Source organism: Rhinoraja longicauda, chromosome 15, assembly GCF_053455715.1.
Source record: "Rhinoraja longicauda isolate Sanriku21f chromosome 15, sRhiLon1.1, whole genome shotgun sequence".
Taxonomy (NCBI): Eukaryota; Metazoa; Chordata; class Chondrichthyes; order Rajiformes; family Arhynchobatidae; genus Rhinoraja; species Rhinoraja longicauda.
Genome location: NC_135967.1, coordinates 8129932 through 8148463, shown reverse-complemented (window position 1 = coordinate 8148463; position 18532 = coordinate 8129932). Strand labels below are relative to the sequence as shown.

Below are 18532 nucleotides of genomic sequence, written 5' to 3'. Positions count from 1 at the left end.
GTTTTGCCACATGAGCTGTTACTTTTATGACTGGTCTGCCAAGGTGAATCTTGTCAAATATCTTGCTGAAATCCATATAGAATATATCAGATTACATATAGATTACATTCGCACACTGACCATTCTGTCGTGGGCCTCCTCCATTGTCAGAGTGAGGCCCAGCGTAAATTGGAGGAGCAGCACCTCATATTTTGCTTGGGCAGTTTACACCCCAGCACTATGAACATTGACTTCTCTAACTTCAAGTAAACCCTTGCACTTCCTCTCTCCATTTCTCCCTTTTTAAACAATGATATGTTACCTGTCCTCCAATCTTCTAAGGCCACTCCTTTAACTAAAGAGGGTTTAAAATATTGTATAGGTGAGGGCATCTTCAATTTTTTCCTTGTTTCTTTTAGCATCCAGGAATATATTTCATCCTTGCATGATGATTTATCTACTTTTAAGATGTTAAAACAGTTCTGATTGCAATTTATGAATTCTGTGGCTTCTGTACAGTACCTTATGTATTGACTGTTAATATTTTGGTAATGAAAATCCCCACCATTAACATCCAAGTGATTTTGTACTTGCCACAAATGTCCATAAAATGCCCTCTAACTTTTGTTACTGTGAACTTTCCCTTCCCTCATGTGCAGCTGAGCTGTGCCCAGAGGAACACTCTCCCTCATTAGTGTTGAGAATACAATACTCGTCAAAGAGTAAGCTGGGCTTAGGGGCCTATATGTCCTATTTTCTCCGGCAGTCATTCAGACTCCCTCAGCCAGTACTGTCTTGTCCCCTGGGGTGACTGCCTCCTGAGATGTGCTATCCACACAACACTGAGCTTTGTACTGATGTCAGCTGTGCTCAAGCTGCACAAACTGGAGGTTGAGCTGCTCTAGCCGATGATATTTCCTGTACTTGTGGTTGCCCCAGAATATTGAATGTGCATCTACGGGGTTTGTGGTGCCCTGCCATGCTTCCATTTATGAAACCGATAGATAAGTAAAGGACTTTGTATATTGTTACTATTAAATCACTTACTGACGTAACTACCCTGCTCAAACCTCTTTTAATTTTCCATTTCTTTGTTCTAACCAACTGCCTGTTTACAATTATGAATGCTGTCTCCTCCCCTCCTTTTGAAATCACGGGACTCCTATATCCCACACTTCTGTAAACTTACCAAATCTTATTCCTGCATTTCTTTAAAACTCAGATGTCTCCATTTCCTGCCCTCCTTTTAAACTCTGATCCAAAGCATTCAGTAATTTGAGTGAAAAATGGTCCTCTCCAGATTTTTCTCCATTTGTCCTGCATTACGGAACATTTTAGTTTGAAGTTTCTTATAATTTTAGGTTTATTAAAGTATTCCCTCTCCTGACTCTTGTAAGATTTGAGAAGTTTTCCCTCATTCTACAATCAACAAAACCAAAGAGCTGCAGTTTGGACATTTTATACGGGACTGGGGCTGATAGCAGAGAAAGGCTGCGGTCAGTTTTTAACAAGGGATGTCACAATCAGTGGGTCCCAAGACGGCCACGGGACCTCGTGACCAGCCACAAAAGCGAAACCCCACAGCCCAGTCTCTAGGTTTCTGCAAAGTCACGGCCAGAACAATAGATGGATATTGGCCGTGCAGAAACCCGCGAAACCAGGTCGAAGTCCAGACACTGGGGCACTGACATCAGCATGCATCACAATGCCCCAAGCCGACCTACACAGTTAATCTCATTAAGGGGGCACAATAGCCCATAGAAACCTACCTGGCCGGTGATGGGAAACCAGTTAAACCCATCACCTCTTAACGAGAAACAAATTAACAGACCGTCTAGCAATCACCGGTACTCCCGGACATAACGCAGAACAAAGAGAAAGCTCGAAACCCATCTTTGAAGCAAAAAGATCCCGAGATCTGGCGGGAGATAGGACGGGTCAGGATTAGAATAACTGGCCACGATTTTGGGGTTTTTCAAAAAGACAGGACAGACAGGAACACAGGAAGACAGGAACACAGGCAAACACAGACACAGCTTCAGTCACTGAACGAATCTTGAGACTTGCGGAGAGAGAGAGAGGACACAGGACAGCGCTTGAAGTTCACGGTGGCTAGTGTGAGGCACACTCCGGCAGGTGTCCCTGCCACGTGGAAAGAAAAAGAAAAGGACTCAGACCCAGAGATGAAAGTTGAGAGCAGTTAAGTGTGGGCTGAAGGAAAGCAGTAGAGAAAAAGGCTGCACGATTAGAGATCGGCTAGACAAGTGTCAGTCTGGCCTAAGAGCGGTGCCAGAGGGCCCGGAAGGCAGCGTAGTCGGGTTGCGCTGAGCGGAGGCGATCGCGAACGAGAACGGCCCCTGGGCAAGGTGAACCCCGGGACCACCCGAAAGACCGAGACGACCGCCGACGACCCTTCCACAGCTACCTAATCGGAGGAAGCAGCACGACCAGCCAGTAACCCCAGTAATAGCCCCATGGTGAGCATGTACCCCGATCCTGCACATCCTGGACATAGTTTAGTGTAGAGGGGAGGGTGTTTTTTTTTATTAACGTGGGTGTAAGTGAATATGTGCTGGCCAATTTTACGATGTGTCGTACGTTCCCCATCTTACACTCAAGTATTGTATCATAGTTATTGCGTTTATGATTCAGAAACAAGAACTGTAATTATGCATATGTCTTATAGAACTGTGTCAAAGTATTCATGTACCATAGTCCCAACCGCTCAATAAAAGCTTTTCCGTTTAAACCCTGGTCTTCAAATCTGGTCTGGTTGAATTTTCTGCACTATCAACACTCCTGCATCTAAGTCCAGTGTCTAGAACCATAGGGGGTGAGTGGGTCGAGCCACTCACGGGGAACCAGTGTGCGCGGCCTGGTCGAGGGACCAGAGCAAGGCACAGGGACCTTAGGTCGGGCGAAAGCTCGGCACAGAAACCCCTTACACTCTCACGCGTAATCCCTTTTAAGCAAAATAAACTAAATTCTAATCAGATTTGTGAACCATGAACAGTTTTGTTCAGTATGAAATCTGGCTGTACCAAACGTGCCCAAGGGCTATCTCGAGGAGGAGTGGAAATTGAGCCAATTATTTCATGGCTGATTAATAGATCCAACAAAAGAACCCCTACTATAATGTTTAACTGGATCTAAAGTAAAATTTGATATTTTAGGTTTAGGTTTAGGTTCATTATTGTCATGTTTATTGAAGAACAGTGAAAAGTTTTGCTTTGCATGCTATCCGATCAAATAAGTCAATATACATAAATACAATCAGGCTAAACTCAAGTACAATAGGTAGAGTGAAGGTTAAGATACAGAGTGCAGAATGCAGCATTATGGTGCAACAGTTAGAAAGATAAAGTCAAATGTCTGCATTAAGGTAGAGGAGAATCAGATTGTACTCTAGCTTATGCAAGGACCGTTCAGAAACACGATAACAGGAGAAGAAGCTGTTTCTGAGTCTGATGGTGCATGCGTTCAAGCTTCTGTATCTTCTGTCCGATGGGGGCGAGTGAAGAAGGAACGACCTGGGTGGGAAATGTCTTTGATTGCGTTAGCTGCTTTCCCAATGCAGCGTGAAGTGCAGATGGAATCAGTGGTGGAGTATCTGATCATTGTGATGGACTGAACTACATCCACAACTTTGTAATGGTTTTGCGGTCTTGGGCAAAACGGTTCCCAAGCCAAGCTGAAATACAACCTGACAGTATGTTTTCTATGGTGCACCTGTAGAAGTTTGTAAGAGTTGTTGGAGACAGGCTGAATTTCCCCAGTCTCCTGAGGAACCAGAGGTGTTGGTGTGCCTTCTTGACTGTGGACTTCAATGTAGTTGGTCCACAACAGATCGTTGGTAATATTTACACCAAGGATCCTGCAGCTCTCAACCATTTCTACTTCGGCACCATTGATGCTGATTGGGGCATATACTCCACCACGTTTCCTAAAGTTGATAAGTAGCTCTTTCATCTTGCTTACATTGAGGGGGAGGTTATTGTCCTGAACCATGTTACTAAGTTGTCTATCTCCTTCTTGTACTCCATCATGTCATTGTTCGTGATCCGGCTGACCATAGTGGTGTTATCTGCAAGCTTGTAGATGGAGTTAGAACCAGATTTGACCGCACAGTCGTGCGTATATAGGGAGTATAGTAGAGGACTGAGAACGCATCCTTGCGGGGCACCAGTTTCAAAGTCATCATGGTAATGTGTTGTCACCTATTCTCACTGATTGTGGTCCATGGGTCAGAAAATCAAGGATCCAGTGGCAGAGGGGGTTGCTGACTCCCGGAGTTTGGAGATGTTTTAATAGGATTATGGTGTTGAATCAAAGCTATAGTACATAAATGGAAGTCCTAACGTAGGTGTCCTTGTTGTTTAGGTGTTCCAGAGATGTGTTTAGGGCCGGGGAGATGGCGCTTGCTATGGACCTGTTGCAACGGTAGGCAAACTACAGTGGCTGTCTGGGAGGCTGGAGTTCTTGGGTCTTGGTTCTTGGTCCTCCAAAATATTTCAAATGGAATTTAAACTGGAGGTGGCGGAGTATGGACTTAAGCAAGAAGGGCTTCTTGGAGAAGAAGAGCTGCCTTAAATGTAGTTGCATCTGGTTGAGCAACTATAGTAGGGTGAAGATTATTCCTCACTTTAATTGTGCGAGGGAAGAATGAATTGCTATACACATCTGTATTGGTAGCTGGTATCTCGAATTGAATCGAATGCTCTCGTCTGCTCCTGATAGGTTTGGGTTTGGTGTAGATTTGGTAATCTGTCGAGCTGACCATTTTTAACATTTTGTAAAAACAGGTCAAACAGTGAGCTTTACATCTGTCTTGGAGCAGGTTCCACCCCAATAAAATTAGAAGTTTGGTAACACTCACTTCTCTCTCATAGGTATTTGTAACAAATTGAGCTGCCTGTCTTTGGACACGTTCGATGAAAGAGATGTTACTATTTGTGTAGGGATCCCAAGCTGCAACTGCGTAGTCCAAATGAGGTATAACAAGGATGAAGTATAACCTCTCCTTGATTGAAGTTGAAGAATGCCATCTCCTATCTCTCAGAGCGCTTCATGATAGTGGATGTCAGAACCACTGGACAGTAGTCATAAAGGCACGCTACCTTACTTATGACTGAGACTATTGATTTCAGAGGTTGAGCAAAGCAGCGTGTTATGTTTTGTTCATTACCTTTTCCAATTGTGGTGTTGCTGAGCTCTGGAAGTGGGGACCTTGCTGAAATGTGAAATACCTTCCCATAAAGAAGGAAAAAGGAAAGTGAGAAGTCTAATTCATGTGTAGGAAGGAACTGCAAATGCTGGTTTATACCGAAGATAGATATAAAATGCTGGAGTAACTCAACAGGTCAAGCAGCATCTCAGTAGAAAAAAAATAGGTGACGTTTCGAGTTGGAACCCTTCTTCAGACTGATTTTTCTCTTGAGATGCTGCCTGACCCACTGATATACTCCAGACTTTTGTGTGGGTTTAATTCATGTGCGGTACTCCTGCGCCCTTTCATGACATTCACATTCAAATTTGTCATGTTCCATCGAGCCCTGCAAAGAGGCTCTGTTGACTATCTTGAAACATTGCTGCAAAGGTTTAGGGGAATTGGAAGAAGAATAAATAAAGACATTCTTACATGTTAGGAATCTGTCTTCAGATTCCAGTGGGCGGTTTTCACTAGTTCTCATTTAGACAGAGAGGCGAAGGGGGAAATGTGCATGTGCTAGTGTCTGAAGGGTGACAAAGGTGATACCGTGGATTAAATTGCTGAGCAGTATCTTTTAACCTCAGTGTGACTGGCCTTAGAAATGTTTTGTGTGGACCATGATTCAGTGCTCCAGTGTATTATGCTTAATAGTTGCAAAGTAAATAATTTAATGGCCTAGTGAGGTAATGTATTGTAATACAACAAGTCATGCCACAGAGCAGTAGTCAGTAATTACTCAGTTTTGTTGCCAAGATATGGCTCCAACTAAAATCTGAACCAGTGACCAGGCTAACCCACGATATTTGCAGATTCTTTAACCACCATGTACTTCTACGATTGGAGTTTAATTTTTAATTTTTCAGTGAAGTATTGATTTTAATGTTCTGTAACATCACAGTATTAACCTGTCCCATCCCACGTAAATTGTGCATAATCTTTAAAAACAATGCCACATCACAAATATGGTTCTGTTATCAATACATCAAGCTTGCATCCAACTTCCAGTCAGAACGACGATTGTTGGCAGTCGTAGCTGCAAATTCTTGACTATTTCATTCCTGTGGATTCAAATTATTAACATGTAGCCCGTGACTCAGAACTACAAAAACAATGTGTTCAGCCAATCCCCTCAGTAGTCACAGCCTCATGTACAAATCTCCAGGTAACGTGTAGTGGAGGGGTCTGTTAGAAAGATCTCATTCTGGTGCATTGAAGAGACTTATGATGGTTGATATTTACCACTGTATGTTTTCCGTAGTGTCAGGTAGTGTTCAAAGTTCCTTTCCAGATTTTTTAAACAATACATGTACTTTGTTGGAGTTGTCAGCTACGATTAGATTTTGAAGCCCAATTCCACTGACATTTGGCAGCGAATTCAGTTCTTTGTTTTAGGGGGGAAAAATGGATTTGTGCCATAAGCATTCTGGAAAATGCTCCTGGATAATTCTCCTGGATAATTCTACTAAAATTAAACTCGTACTGGAATAAGAAACTAGGTGGCTTTTTCAAATGATCAGTTCTGGTGTGTGAGTTCAACGTTGCTGCCGAACCAAAACAAATTCCAAGCTGCTGAACTTGGCAATGAGGCTAATTGGTAATGATATGAAGTGAGAAGACTGGCTGATATCATTCAGTCCCTCAAATTAGATCTGCTGGGTCTGCCTGATATTCCCTCACTTCACTTTCCCAGGAACCAAAGTGAATTAGTGTTAAAACACAAAGTACCTGTGCTATAACACCAAGATAAGCACTCAACCAAGAAAACCAAGCCCAATCTAAAGTAGTACCGAAACACTTATGCTATCGGACAATAACTAACTTAATATTAAAGTGGCGGACCTGTTGGCAAGGATACTCGACAGGGGAGACCGAAGTCAGGAAGAGTCGTAGTGGTGGGTGACTCCATCGTCCGAGGGACAGACAGAAGATTCTGTGGCAACAGGAGGGACTTGAGGATGGTCTGTTGCCTCCCTGGTGCCAGGATTCAGCACATCACAGACCGGCTTCAGAAAATCCTAGTGAGGGAAGGCGATCAACCTGAAGTCGTTGTGCACGTGGGCACGAATGACGTCGGGCGGAAGAGGAAGGAGGTGCTACAGCAGGAGTTTAGAGAGTTAGGAAAAAGACTGAGAAGTAGGACGTCGAAGGTGGTTATCTCTGGACTGCTACCGGTACCTCGTGCTGGTGAGGCCAGGAACAGAGAGATAGAGGGTATGAATTTATGGCTGAGGGGCTGGTGCAGAGAGCAGGGATTTAGATTTCTGGACCACTGGGATCTCTTCTGGGCTAGGGGTGACTTGTACAAAAGGGACGGGTTACACCTTAACAGCAGGGGGACAAACATTCTGGCAGGCAGGTTTGCTAGTGCGACACCTGTGGCTTTAAACTAAGTAGTGGGGGGGAGGGGTTAACAAATTGTGAAGATGAGGTTAAAGGGAATACAGGAGATATTGCAGAAGACTCTCGGAAGAATGGGAACAGAAGTTCTAGAGGGGAAAAGAGATTAAGGGCAGGGCCATTTGTGACCGATGTGAGAGGGGAGGTAAATACAGAAGTTAAAGTGTTGTACTTAAATGCGCGTAGTATAAAAAATAAAGTGGATGAGCTTGAGGCTCAGTTAGTCATGGGCAAGTATGATGTTGTAGGGATCACTGAGACATGGCTACAAGAGGACCAGGGCTGGGAACTGAATATTCAGGGGTACACAACGTATAGAAAAGACAGACAGGTGGGCAGAGGGGGTGGGGTTGCTCTGCTGGTAAGGAATGATATTCATTCCCTTGCAAGGGGTGACATAGAATCAGGAGATGTTGAATCAGTATGGATAAAAATTAGGAATTGTAAGGGTAAAAAGACCCTAATGGGAGTTATCTATAGGCCCCTAAACAGTAGCCTCGACATAGGGTGCAAGTTGAATCAGGAGATAAAATTGGCGTGTCACAAATGTAATGCTACGGTGGTTATGGGAGATTTCAACATGCAGGTAGAGTGGGAAAATCAGGTTGGAAATGGACCCCAGGAAAGAGAGTTTGTAGAGTGCCTTCGAGATGGATTCTTAGAACAGCTTGTACTGGAGCCTACCAGGGAGAAGGCAATTCTGGATTTAGTGTTGTGTAATGATCCTGATCTGATAAGGGGACTAGAGGTATATGAGCCATTAGGAGGCAGTGATCACAACATGATAAGTTTTACTCTGCAAATGGAAAGGCAGAAGGGAAAATCGGAAGTGTCGGTATTACAGTATAGCAAAGGGGATTACAGCGGCATGAGGCAGGAGCTGGCCAAAATTAACTGGAAGGAGGCCCTAGCAGGGAGGACGGTAGAACAGCAATGGCAGGTATTCCTGGGAATAATGCAGAGGTTGCAGGATCAATTTATCCCAAAGAGGCGGAAAGACTCTAAGGGGAGTAAGAGACACCTGTGGCTGACAAGGGAAGTCAAGGACAGCATAAAAATTAAGGAGAGGAAGTATAACATAGCAAAGAAGAGTGGGAAGACAGAGGATTGGGACTCTTTTAAAGAGCAACAAAAGTTAACTAAAAAGGCAATACGGGGAGAAAAGATGAGGTACGAGGGTAAACTAGCCAATAACATAAAGGAGGATAGCAAAAGTTTTTTTAGGTACGTGAAGAGGAAAAAAATAGTCAAGGCAAATGTGGGTCCCTTGAAGACAGAAGCAGGGGAATTTATTATGGGGAACAAAGAAATGGCAGACGAGTTAAACCGTTACTTTGGATCTGTGTTTACTGAGGAAGATACACACAATCTCCCAAATGTTCTAGGGGCCGGAGAACCTAGGGTGATGGAGGAACTGAAGGAAATCCACATTAGGCAGGAAATGGTTTTGGGTAGACTGATGGGACTGAAGGCTGATAAATCCCCAGGGCCTGATGGTCTGCATCCCAGGGTACTTAAGGAGGTGGCTCTAGAAATAGTGGAAGCATTGGAGATCATTTTTCAATGTTCTATAGATTCAGGATCAGTTCCTGTGGATTGGAGGATAGCAAATGTTATCCCACTTTTTAAGAAAGGAGGGAGAGAGAAAACGGGTAATTATAGACCAGTTAGTCTGACATCAGTGGTGGGGAAGATGCTGGAGTCAATTATAAAGGACGAAATTGCTGAGCATTTGGATAGCAGTAACAGGATCATTCCGAGTCAGCATGGATTTACGAAGGGGAAATCATGCTTGACAAATCTACTGGAATTTTTGAGGATGTAACTAGGAAAATTGACAGGGGAGAGTCGGTGGATGTGGTGTACCTCGACTTTCAGAAAGCCTTTGACAAGGTCCCACATAGGAGATTAGTGGGCAAAATTAGAGCACATGGTATTGGGGGTAGGGTACTGACATGGATAGAAAATTGGTTGACAGACAGAAAGCAAAGAGTGGGGATAAATGGGTCCCTTTCGGAATGGCAGGCAGTGACCAGTGGGGTACCGCAAGGTTCGGTGCTGGGACCCCAGCTATTTACGATATACATTAATGACTTAGATGAAGGGATTAAAAGTACCATTAGCAAATTTGCAGATGATACTAAGCTGGGGGGTAGTGTGAATTGTGAGGAAGATAAAATAAGGCTGCAGGGTGACTTGGACAGGTTGTGTGAGTGGGCGGATACATGGCAGATGCAGTTTAATGTAGATAAGTGTGAGGTTATTCACTTTGGAAGTAAGAATAGAAAGGCAGATTATTATCTGAATGGTGTCAAGTTAGGAAGAGGGGATGTTCAACGAGATCCGGGTGTCCTAGTGCATCAGTCACTGAAAGGAAGCATGCAGGTACAGCAGGCAGTGAAGAAAGCCAATGGAATGTTGGCCTTCGTAACAAAAGGAGTTGAGTATAGGAGCAAAGAGGTCCTTCTACAGTTGTACCGGGCCCTGGTGAGACCGCACCTGGAGTACTGTGTGCAGTTTTGGTCTCCAAATTTGAGGAAGGATATTCTTGCTATTGAGGGCGTGCAGCGTAGGTTCACTAGGTTAATTCCCGGAATGGCGGGACTGTCGTATGTTGAAAGGCTGGAGCAATTAGGCTTGTATACACTGGAATTTAGAAGGATGAGGGGGGATCTTATTGAAACATATAAGATAATTAGGGGATTGGACACATTAGAGGCAGGAAACATGTTCCCAATGTTGGGGGAGTCCAGAACAAGGGGCCACAGTTTAAGAATAAGGGGTAGGCCATTTAGAACGGTGATGAGGAAGAACTTTTAAAGTCAGAGAGTGGTGAAGGTGTGGAATTCTCTGCCTCAGAAGGCAGTGGAGGCCAGTTCGTTGGATGCTTTCAAGAGAGAGCTGGAGAGAGCTCTTAAGGATAGCGGAGTGAGGGGGTATGGGGAGAAGGCAGGAACGGGGTACTGATTGAGAGTGATCAGCCATGATCGCATTGAATGGCGGTGCTGGCTCGAAGGGCTGAATGGCCTACTCCTGCACCTATTGTCTATTGTCTATTGTCTAATATTCAGTAATATATATCTAAATATACAAGTGTAAAATACTGCTGATCATGAAAATATAAAAAATGAATGAAACAATTAGAAATGCGCAGCAGGTCGGACAGTATCTCTAAAGCGGAAAACATTTAATCTTTGAAGATCAACGATCTTTCCTCAGAATGAAATTGAACTGTGCGTGGCTCAATAAAAGTCCCAGTTTACAATCTTCCGACTTACAGTACATAGTCCACTTACCCAATGTAATAGCATGTCGCGGGTTGAGCCATTTTGGGTTCGAACCATCGTTTGACGGGCTCGAACTCTCGCTTGGACTGGGATTGACCTGGGCCGACCAATCACGGGGTCCGGGGGGGCGGGCCATGGTGTGTGGGCGGAGAACAAAAGAAATAGCAGTTAGAATTTGAACTCGGGCATGCGCGCGTGAGCGACGGAGCTGTATCGGTTAATTATTAAACAAAGTGTTTACACAACGCGTGGACCTCTACAGTGGTGACCCCAACAATCCCAAATGGCCTATTTTGGATTGTATCATGTCTGTAGCCGACAACCCAGACCAGCAGAACGCAGTTTAGATCAAACAGCCCGCTTTCTGGACATCAGCCTGTTGAAACCACACGTGGGGCTGTGATGTCCAGTTCCACATCCGCCAGATCACCTCCGATACCATCAAATACTACCACGTGGTCAGAGCGCTGGACCAGGACACCACCGAGTGCAGAATCGATCACCTTCACCAGCCACCAGCCGACGGCAAGTACGAGGGCCTCAAAACGCTCCTCATGCGCACTTTCGGTCTCAGTCGCCGCGACAGTGCAGCCAGACACCTGCACATGGATGGCCTAGGCGACCGCAAGCCGTCTGTGCTTATGGATGAAATGCTCGCCTTGATGTACAGACACAAGACCTGCCTCCTGTTCAAACAGGTTTTCTTCGAGCAGATGCCTGAGGACATTCGCCTGTTCATCAAGGAACGACGATTTCACCAACCCCTGACAGCTGGCAGCCCGTGCGGACGTGCTGTGGCAGGCGAAACAGCAGGGTGGCGCCACCACCAGCCTCCACCGAAGGCGCGGCAGAGAAGGCGGCCACGAACAATGCCGGCAAGGATGAGTGGTCCCCGCTTCACATGGTCCCCAAAGCGACTGGGGGCTGGAGACCCTGTGGGGACTACTGCCATCTCAACGACGTCACAACGGCCGACCGGTACCCTGTCCCTCACATCTAGGATTTCACGGGCAATCTGGACGGGGCCAAGGTTTTTTTCCAAAATCGACCTGGTACGTGGCTACCAGCATATTCCAGTCCACCCGGACGACATTCCCAAGACGGCTCTCATCACCTCGTTCGGGGTCTTTGCGTTACTACGGATGGCTTTCGGCCTCAAGAACGCCGCCCAGGCTTTCCAACGGCTCATGGACACGGTGGGCCGCGAGCTGGACTTCGTGTTCATCCACCTCAACGACATCCTCGTCACCAGCTGCTCTCGCCAGGAACACCGCACACACCTCCGGCTACTCTGCCAGCGGCTCAATGGGCATGGTCTGGCCATCAACCTTGCCAAGTGTAGGTTTGGCCTCCCTTCCATCAGCTTCGTCGGCCACTACATCAACCAGCACGAGCGCGGTCCCGCTCCCGACCAAGGTTGAGGCCATTCGCAAGTTTCCCAAATCCTCTACGGTGAATGGACTCCAAGAGTTTGTCGGCATGGTCAATTTCTATCACCGTTTCGTGCCAGCAGCTGCCTGAATCATGCAACCGCTGTTCAAGGCCCTGAATAACAAGCCGAAAGAGCTCGTTTGGGACGACACAGCCACGTCCGCGTTCAACAACGCCAACGAGGTGCTAGCAAAGGCGACGATGCTGGTACATCCGCGGGCCAACGCGCCAACAGCTCTCACAGTTGACGCATCGGGCACAACAGTGGGCGGAGTGCTGGAACAACTGTTAAACGAAAACTGGGATTTTCTGTCGTCACCTGAGACCCCCCAGGCAGAAATACAGCGCTTTCGACTGGGAGCTCCTCGCGCTCTACTTGGCCATCCGGCACTTCTGCTACTTCCCCGAGGGCAGGGATTTCACAGCTTTCACCGACCACAAGCCGCTCACGTTTGCCTTTGCCAAAGTGTCAATCCCTGGTCATCCCGGCAGCAGCGTCACTTGGCCTACATCTCAGAGTACACGACTTGCGTCTAGCACATCGCAGGCAAGAGCAACCGGGTGGCAGATGCGTTGTCCCGCACCGCCATCAATGCCATCCACGCTTTGGCCCCGGGTGTCGACTACACAGCCGTGGCGACCGCCCAGCGAGAGGATGAGGAGATGCTCGCCTCCCGCACCGCCATCTCAGGACTATTGTTGGAGGATGTGCAATTTGGTCCCGCTGTCACCACGCCCATTTGCGACGTGTCTATCGGACAGCCAAGACCCATCATCCCCGCGGCCTGGCGCCGCCGGATGGTCGACATGGTTCATGGTTTGGCTCACCCTTCCACCTGGGCAACAACAGCACTGATGGCAACCAAGTTCATGTGGCAGGTGCTGCACAAACAGGTCGGCAACTGGGCCAGGGTGTGCATCAAAGATTCAGCGGCACATCAATGCGCCGCTGCAGAATTTCATCCAGGTCGACATTGTTGGACCGCTGCCTCCATCCAGAGGTGTCACCATCGTGGACCGTTTCATGTGATGGCCGGAAGCCGTCCCGCTCTCGGGTACCTCCACTGCGACGTGTGCACGTGCCCGCACTGCCCACTGGATCGCCCGCTTTGGTGTGCCGGTGGACATCTCTGACAGAGGTGCGCAGTTCACCTTCGAGTTGTGGTCAGCCATGGCCCGGTTGCTTCGCACTAAGCTGAACCACACTACGGCCGACCACCCGCAAGCAAACGGCCTCATGGAGCGTTTTCACTGGCACCTGAAGGCATCCCTAAAGGCACCGCTCACGGGCCCAGACTGGATGGACGAGTTGCCGTGGGTCCTGCTGGGCATACGCACTGCCCCAAAAGAGGATCTGGCAACTTCGTCGGCCGAGCTGGTGTACGAAGTTGCCAGATCCTCTTTTGGGGCAGTGCGTATGCCCAGCAGGACCCACGGCAACTCGTCATCAGGACCCACGGCAACTTGACATCAGGAACTGCCCACGACCATGCCGACGCGCCTCCACGAGAAGTCCCAACGTCCCGCCACAGACACACCACCACGTACGTCCCATCTGCCCTCCATGACTACCAGTATGTTTTCCTTCGCCGCGAATTCCCACCGTCCGCCACTGCAAAGGCCTTACGAGGGACCCTTCGCAGTACTGCAACATGGCGCCACGACTTTTGTCATCAACATGGGCGGCAGGCACGAGACTATCTCTGTGGACCGTCTTAAGCCGGCACACATGGACATTTACCAACCAGTGCAGGTGGCACAACCCTGTCCACCGTCACAACCGCACCCGCCCTCAACTCTGCCAGCCCCGACCCCGGACACAGGAGACGCGTACACGAGATCAGGCCACCTCACTCGCCAGCCTAACCACCTCCATTACTCCAGTTCTGGGGGGGGGGGGGAGGGTCATGTGGCGGGCTGAGCCATTTTGGTTTTCGAACCTGTAGCGGGAGCAATCGGTTCAGCCCGAAATAAGGCTAGACCCCAGGTTAGTCCAGTCGGGATGCTTTATTAACGCAACAAGCGAAATATGAGGTGCTGTTCCTCCAATTTCCGGTGGGCCTCACTATGGCACTAGAGGAGGCCCATGACAGAAAGGTCAGACTGGGAGTGGCAGTGATGAATTCTTCTCCCGTCTCCAGTGGACCCCCTCCTCTTGGACCCCCCCGGATGGCCAACTATCCTCACTAGAACTTTTCATCTCCAACTGCCGGCGTGACATTAACCGCCTCAAATTCTCCACTCCCCTGACTCACTCTAACCTCTCCCCTCCTGAACATGCAGCCCTCCACTCACTCTGCAACAACCCTGACTTAGTCATCAAACCCGCTGACAAGGGAGGTGCTGTGGTAGTCTGGCGGGCTGACCTCTACCGGACCGAAGCCAGACGACAACTCTCAGACACCTCCTCCTACTTATCCTTGGACCATGACCCCACCGACAAACACCAGACCGTAATCATCAGCACCATCACAGACCTCACCACTTCCGGCGCTCTACCCTCTAATGCCTCCAAGCTTATCGTTCCCCAGCCCCGCACGGCCCGATTTTACCTCCTACCTAAAATCCATAAACAGAACTGTCCCGGCAGACCCATTGCTTCTGCCTGTTCATGTCCCACCGAACTTATTCCCCATGGACTGGCAGTCCCTGACCCTGTCAACCTCAGTGCCCAGGGTTCGGCCAAGGAGTGGCCCAACTCTCAGGAGTGGCCACCAACCGCCGTTTGTCGAGCTCGAACTCTCGCGTGGATCGGGTGTGATCTGGGCCGACCAATCACGGGGTCTGGGGGGCGGGCCGTGGTGTGTGGGCGGGGAACAAAGCAATTGGCAGTTAGGATTTGAACTCGGGCATGCGTGCGCGTGGGCGACCGACCTGTATCGGTTAATGAGTAAACGGAGTGTTTGCACAATGCCTGGACCCCTACAAGCAACACATTGGGAAATGCTCCCAGAAACTCAACTGGAACTTGAAAAACTTTTAGTTTTGTTAAATTAATGTACTTGAGTTTCAGAATAAGCTGAAAGGTGAATGAATTTCATTGTTGCATTGATCTCTGTCATTCATTTTGGAATGAAAGCACGATATTGTTTGTTTCAGAAGAATGATTTCGCTCAGTTTGTGGTTTTATAGAAGCTTCCATTATAATCTAAAATACATTTGTTCCTTTTGCAGATCATTTTAAAGAAAACTAGACCTGAGAACATAATTTACAAGGTAAATATAATACCCAAGAATTGCTTACTTAAACAATACTTATCCATTCATTTATTTGGATAGAATCATTTCATTGAACATCATTTTAGGTCTTTTGCCGAATAATAAAAATTAGAAAGCGGTGAAATATGGGCCTATTGAATTCTTGGATCAATTGAAGAATGTGGCTGAAATGAAAAGCACTTAGATTCTCGTGCTGACTGTGAACAAGGTACAGTCATAATTGAGCAATTCTATTAATTATCTTCTTCACAAATCAACCTGTCCGGCATTACTGACCTTGCTTTGAGTATGTGTTCCTGGTTTATTAGGTAATTGAATTGGAACAGTACAGCCCGGAAACAGGCCCTTTGGCCCACAATTAATTAGATTTATAAATGCAACTCAAGCAGAGTATGATTAATTTATTCAATATAAAAAGCGTAGAATTTGGTTAGATCCCCCTAAAGGTATGTTAGTCAGACAATGTAAGGACATTTGTTTGTAGGCCAGCAATACTCACGATCTGAAGCAGTGATTGCTCCTGGACGGGTCTTGCTGACTTAGGCATTTGCTTCACGCATTACACCATTGGGCAGCCAGAGCCGAGGGTCTTGTTTCACTGAGGTCATGGAGGGAATGGTAGAAATGAGAGAGTGGAAGGGTAGAATTGGGAAAAGTAGGGATCATTTCTGATTAATGGGGAAAAGGAGAGGGATAATGGGAGGTGGAGGGAAAGGCTTTGTAGATGGGGGGGGGGGGAGGGTTAAATATAATCATTGGTAGTTAGCAGGGATCATGGCTTGGCAGGGAGGGTAATGTTGCTGTTGCGGGTTTAGCTTTATTATTGTCACGTGTACTGAGGTACAGTGAAAAGTTTTGTTTTGCATTGTATCTAATCAAATTGGATAACGCTATACATACAATCAAGTCAAACTCGAGTAGAATAGGTAGAGCAAAGGGGAAAATACAGAGTGCAGAATATAATTCTCAGCATTGAAACGCACCAGTTCCAGAGACAAAGTCAAATGTCGATAATGGGGTGAGGTGATTGGGACATTACCCTAGCTTTTGGAGGGACCATTCAGAAGCTTGAACACGGAAAACATCTATGTTCTTAGGTTGATAGTTTTGCTGGAGGAGGCAGCATAGATTTCAGGGACGAGGGCCTTATGTGGGATGGTGGTGATCATACTGTAGGTGGGGGAAGGGGGATAACCAAAGGTTGGGATGCGACCTACTTTAAAGTAGACCTACCTGACCTGCTTCTGAGGCAGGCCTTGCAGAAGCAAGCTGGGAAATCTTGCTGATGGATGTCCAGCCTGTAGACAGATGGAATGTGAAGGTGCCATTAAAATTAAAGATGTGGCATTCAGGCATATGTTGGATGCTACTCTCCACGTTCAGTGTGTCCTGTGTGTTAGCAGGAATTGCCCACTGAAGGCCAAGAACAAATACTTGCACGAAGTCCCCAATTTTTCAGTTGCATTTTATTTTTCTGTGAAATTAGAGTGCATAATACCAAGAAACATGATCCAATTTCCAGATAATCTTTTTACTTGCAAAGGTTTGTAAATGTCTTGAAAATGCATTCATTATTGAGAGATGAATTTACAGTAATTATCTGGTGTTGGAATGACTGGATTTGGTTTTGCTGCTGAGATTTCAGTTGTTCCTGATTTGCTTTGGTTGATGCCCCTTTTATTTTGTATACACTAGATTTGCTAATCTCTGTGGCTTCTCCAACCATATCTCTGTATTGACTAGACTAAGTCTATCTTAGTCCACTCCAGTTGTTTCATTGCACAGCCTGACTGGCTTCTCGTGGTTCTTGCACACTACCAAGATCTTCTGCTTATATTTGCCTCATTAGCTGAACCTGAGTTGCCCAGATTTCCAGTCTACATAAGCAGAATGCTACGGAAGCTGGAAACCTGAAATTATGAACATAAAATACTGAAAATATTCAGCAGGTTGGGACAAGATCTGTGAAAAGAGAAACAGTTTACATCGTAGACCTGTTTTCCTCTCCTCAGATATTGCTTGACCAGTTGATCCTTCATAGCGTTATCTATTCTTACTTCCTTTCCAATCTATTCTGGCCCACTGGAGCCAATTGTTCCTTATCAATACATGTTTATTGATTCTTCACTTGTCCAATTCTTATGATAATCCAGTTATAATTACAATACAGATAATCAACAGATATATTTAGGAGGGCAGATTACAAGTCCTGATTTTACTTGTCATTTCTGCCGACCACCTCAATTGTTTCTCCCAACTTTTTACTTTATCCTACTCCCTCCTCATTGTCTATTTGATCCTCAGCTCTTGATTCGTTCTAACAATATTTACTTTGCAATGTGCTCACTCGAGCACTAAGTTAGCCCAATTTCTTGCTGGAAAAGTAATGAATTCTTCCAGATATGTCTGTCCACCAGATCGTGCAGTATGTGGACGACCTCCTCCTGTTCACAGACACGAAGGATGAGCACGGTCCACTTCTGGCCAAGCTGCTAGAGCTGCTGGCTAGGAAGGGTTTTAAGGTAAACCTGAAAAAGGCACGGATCGGTCTGCCAGAAGTAAAATTCTTGGGTCTGACCATCCGCGCCGGGGAAAGGGCCATAGATAAGGCTAGGAGGGAGTCAGTACAGGAGTTGCCAATTCCCTGCACAGTAACGGGTGTGAGGTCTTTCCTGGGACTGACCGGGTATTGCAGAGACTTCATCGAGGACTACGCGGCCACCGCAGCCCCGCTACTCCGACTCCTACACAAGGGAGTGGAGTGGTCTTGGGATGAGGGTTGCCAGGCCGCGTTCGAGAAGTTAAAAAGGGATCTGCAAACCGCACCAGCCTTAGGAGCCATAGATGGAGAGAAAGGGTTTTCTCTGGAGGTGGCAGCCAGTGGGGACAGCCTGAGTGCCTTGCTGCTGCAGGAGCGGCACGGTAGGCTGCGACCAGTGGTGTACTCCTCCAGGGTGCTCACCAATGTGTAGAGGATTTTCTCCAATTGTGAGAGGCGCCTTTTAGCCAC

The 18532-nt window shown here is 46.9% G+C and overlaps 1 protein-coding gene across 4 annotated transcripts in view; it reads left to right on the top strand.

Annotated features, from left to right (window-relative positions):
- zbtb33 (zinc finger and BTB domain containing 33) overlaps window positions 1-18532 on the top strand; it is a 55289-nt gene that overhangs the window by 16279 nt on the left and 20478 nt on the right. For 3 of the 4 annotated variants that reach the window (XM_078412152.1, XM_078412154.1, XM_078412156.1), the window contains exon 2: window positions 15478-15519. The gene's annotated coding sequence lies outside the window, so the exon portion shown is untranslated. Of the gene's footprint in view, window positions 1-15234; window positions 15330-15477; window positions 15520-18532 lie in introns of those variants that run through there. The other variant, XM_078412153.1, reaches the window with a different exon arrangement.